The 4,655-nt window shown below is 38.2% G+C and overlaps 1 pseudogene; it reads left to right on the top strand.

Moving 5' to 3' along the window:
• Positions 1-256: 256 nt before the first annotated feature.
• LOC138090283 (small ribosomal subunit protein eS4, X isoform-like) lies at positions 257-1,196 on the top strand (annotated as a pseudogene).
• The last annotated feature ends 3,459 nt before the right edge of the window (positions 1,197-4,655 follow it).

Here is a 4,655-nt window from a genome sequence, read left to right as displayed (position 1 = left end):
TGGTACTCAATGAAAACTGATCAAATTATGAGCAAAAGGATGAATGAAGGAATAAAATTTAGGGGCTTACTTTTTCTGGTTATACTTGGAGACACTGAAATCTTGAATTTGCAATTTTGAATGGATGTCAATTATCAGGAATTATTTTTTCTGTTTTAACACTTTGAGAAGACGTCAGTTTAAGAACCAAGTTGACTTCAAAGTTTAGTTGAGCTGAAAAGGGTTAAAGAATCCTCTTTTCATGGTTAGCACTGCCATGACTCAGTGTCCCAGGAAGTATCTGAAGCATGTAGCAACTCCAAAGCACTGGATGCTGAAAAACTGATCCAGGTGCTTGTTCCTTGTCCATCTACCAGTCCCCACATGCCTCCAAGTTCACTTTCTAAGGAACAGACTTGAGTGTGCTCTGACAGGAGATGAAGAAGATCTGCATGTGTGACAGTTTATTAAGATTGATGGCAGGGACTCCCCTGGTGGTCCAGTGGCTAAGACTCCGTGCTCCCAACACATGGGGCCCTGGTTCCATCCCTGGTCAGGGAACTAGACCCCACATGCTACCACTAAAACCCAGTGCAACCAAATAAATAAATAAATACAAGAGAGAAAAAAAAGATTGATGGCAGAGATCCAAACTGATGTACCCTAACCTACCCTGCTGGATTAATAGATGTCATCAGCCTTAACAAGACCTGAGAGAATTCCCCTCTCTTTTATGACACCAAGGGTCCCTTTGCTGTTCATTGTAGTCCACCTGAGGAAGCTAAGCACAAGTTGTACCAAGTGAGAAAGACCTTTTTGAACACAAAAGGAATCCCTCATCTGGTAACTCATGATGCTCATACCACCTACCTCTCTGATACCCTCATCAAAGTGAATGACACCGTTCAGATTGATTTGGAGACAAACAAGATGTCCCCATTCCACCAAGTTGAACACTGGTAACCTGTATATGGTGACCAGAGGTGCTAAGCTGGGAAGAATTGGTGTGATCACCAACAGAAAGGGACCTCCTGGTTCTTTTGATATGGTTTGTGTGAAAGATGCCAAAGGCCACAGCTTTGCCATCCGGTTCACTAACATTTGTGTTATTGGCAAAGGCAACAAACCACAGACATCTCTTCCCTAAGGAAAAGGGATCCATCCCACCTTTGCTGGATGAGAGAAATAAAAGACTGGCAGTCAACAGGCTGAAGTGATCTCTAGGTTACGTGATTGGAAAGATCTTTATACTTAATTGAAGGTAATATGGTTTGATTTGAAAATATGTGGGTTATTTTCAAGTGTCTTTGGATAATTGAAACCTATAATAATTCCACAGTGAAAAGAGAACAGACTCTATGTGACTACAATACCTTTAGACCATGAAATTTGTGCACCTTGTTTTATGTGTCTGGATATGTCTCCCAGCTTACAGTCTATGGAAACTGGAATAGAATTTGTATCCGGCTGTTGTGTGAAATTTGCATAAATCTTAGTTCTGTTGAATCAGTTCTTTTCAGGTCTACTATATCCTTCTACTTCTCTGTATATTTATTCTATTAATTTTTGAGTTTGATATTGAAACTAAAACTAAAAATTTATCTACTTAAAAAATAACTGTACTATATAGTGGAACCATATGTAACCTTGTTCTGTATTTTCCAAGTCTCCTGTAAATGTGTTACCACATTTTCAAAATTAAAAAAACAAATTAAAAATAAAATAAAATGGAGAACCAGCAGGGACCTGCTATGTGGCAAGGGGAATTCTGTTCAGTACTATGTAACAACCTAAATGGGAAAAGAATTTGAAAGAGAATAGATACATGTATATGTATAACTGAATCACTTTTTTGTACAGCTGAAACTAACACAACATTGTTAATCAACTCTACTCCAATACAAAATAAAAAGTTGGGACGTCAAAAAAAGATAATGTGGCATGACTAATTATTAATACAATCATCATTCAAATGATTTTGTGACCCTTTTCAGTGTGTATATTATATTGACCAACCCCAAGCATCTAAAATAAAGATGGGCACTTTAGTTTGTAACCAGTAAAGAGCCTTTAATTATTCTGTAAACATTTAGGATAAAATTATTTTAAATTCACTTCAATACAAAACAATTAACAATTAACATAAGTGATCTTCTTTAGAATGTTTGCTAAAAAGTATTTTATTAACTAAAACTAGCAAGAGGGTTTACAAATCCCCCTCAGATTTGAAACAATCTGTTCGCAGGATTTGTGACTTTTCCATTTGTTTCCGATCACTCCTGCATATATATTGATGGTTCAAAAGCCCAGTCTTTAATTCCAGTGGCAATAAATTCAACTTTAGTCTGAATTTGTACTTCTTGACATCTTCCACCCAGTCTCCAAGAGATAAAAACAGTGCTTGAAATTTAGCCTTCTATGTAGAAAAAAGTCTATAGTGTGATATGAAGTGCAACAGAATCTCTAACCCCCAAAATGCTTCCTTTCCCACCCCCTGCCCTTATCAGTAAATATCTGAAACTGCTATATCAAACAGAAACACGTAACAAGAGAGAATAGTCTTAAGATGTCAAAAGGAATTACCACTGACTTAAATTCACTGTCTATTATGTTTCCCTTTCTGCCTTATTTGCCAGGAAGCTCAGAGTCAAATTTATTACTCAGTTGTAGTAAGATCAGTCCTGGGTGTTCAAGAAAAAAAAATTGATTATCTCTATAAGTTAAAATATTTTGTATTTGTACTGAATGAAAATTTGAATTACCGGAATATTTGAGAAAAATCCACTTAGACCTTTTTTCTTCCTTAGGTGAGGAAGTAAAGAAATAACATTTATGTTTTCAAAATTGTAGTTGGTCATTTTTATACAAGTGGTGGAACTTTGTTGATTTCTGTGTGGATAGACTTCAGTGTGAGATAATTTTAATGAAAAACAGGAAAAATAATAAGCTGAGGTTAAATGTGATTTGGAAATATTTTATGAACAACTAAGAAAAATTCTTACAGCTCTCTCAGATACACTTGTCAAGATTAACCTCCTAGGCATTTAGACATTGAATAAAGTTAATTGACTCAAGATGTAATAGTGAATAACTAGAGAATGAGCATTTCCACTTAGCTGCCAAGCATGGATATCAAGTGTTCCTCTGTACAGGGTACTGGGCTTCCCAGGTGGTGCCAATGGTAAAGAACCCGCATGCCAATGCAGGAGACATAAGAGATGCAAGTTTGATCCCTGGGTCAGGTAGATCCCCTGCAGCAGGGCATGGCAACCAGTTCCCAGTCTTGCCTGGAGAATCCCATGGACAGTGGAAGCTGGTGGGCTACAGTCAATAGGGTTGCAAAGAGACATGACTGAAGTGATGACTTAGCATGCAGATGGGGTACTAAAAAAGACTGTTGTTCAGGAGAGTGGGCACAGATCTCACTTCTTTAAGAATTAAAGTACTTAGTGTTTTCTAGAAATATCTTGAAAGAACTTACCAGGCCTGACATGCATGGTGTTCCAAGGACTGCCACATACAGATCTTGCTAGTTGACTATCTCACAGTCCTATCACAGAACCTACTCTCCAGCAAAACTAAACCTCTCCCTGACCACACTATCTAATGTCTTCCACCCAACTTATGCTTTATATTATCTTGTTTCCTTCATAATACTTAACACTATCTGCAGTTACCTAATTTATTTATGATCTGTCCCTTGTCTCTCAGAATGAATGTTGCATGAGAACAAGGATTTTTCCTTGTTTAGCGCTGAGTATCCAGGGACTAGGACAGTGTTGGTCACACAGTACGTACTCTATAAATAGTTATAGAATGAATGAATGAAATACTTCTTACAAACATCTGAACTTCGTTGCCTGTGTCTTAGCATGTAAAACTTTCTCCATCAAGAATATCTATCTGTACTTTTCTTCCACTATACATCTTCATGCTCCAATTAAAGTCTTAGAGCACTCAGGCCTGGGTGGGAGGTGACAGTGTGCAAGCTTCAGCTCTCTTCAAAGAGTGGAAGATATTTAAGGAATCACCAATTGATGTGTTCTTTTCACGTGCGCAGACCCACCAGCACACATGCACACACATACACACACACACAACTAGCACAGCATCACTTAGGAAGCATTTGTTACATTAATTAATGAGACTAAAGTAACATTCAAGCTCTAAATGTGATTTTATCTTAGCTAGAAATAGAACAAGGAAAGTGAAGCCATCGTTTGGTTAGTGCTGTGGCATGGCAGGAGAAATATATCAATTATATATGTTTGATCCACACAGAAACAGCAAGGCAGGCGAAATTCTGACATAAATTCAGATCATCAGTTAATAAACCTTTGCTCAGTTGTCCCCTGCCCAGCTCGTGGGACATATCCAGGATTTCCCATGGCATTGCATGTGAGTTTGGAAAGAAGAAAAAACAGAATCCTCCCAAATCTACATAAATCTTCAGGGGTCTACTGTCAGGGGTTTATGTCAGGCTGACCTCTGTTTTGCCCTGCTTAGAGAATCCAGCTTGAATGGGTCAGTCGTGATTTGTGAAGGCAGAAAGAGAAACGCATGTGTTCATCTCTTGGACTGAAGGATCTTCCCAGGTCAGCCATGCTAGTCCCACTCATTTTTCCAGCCACCAGATTCTCTTTGCTCATTCCCCTCTCTTCATGCACAGTCTAGCA

Source organism: Capricornis sumatraensis, chromosome 14 (assembly GCF_032405125.1).
Source record: "Capricornis sumatraensis isolate serow.1 chromosome 14, serow.2, whole genome shotgun sequence".
In the NCBI taxonomy this organism is placed as follows: Eukaryota; Metazoa; Chordata; class Mammalia; order Artiodactyla; family Bovidae; genus Capricornis; species Capricornis sumatraensis.
The sequence above is the reverse complement of the archived record's forward strand: the minus strand, read 5'-3'. Positions and strand labels throughout refer to the sequence as shown.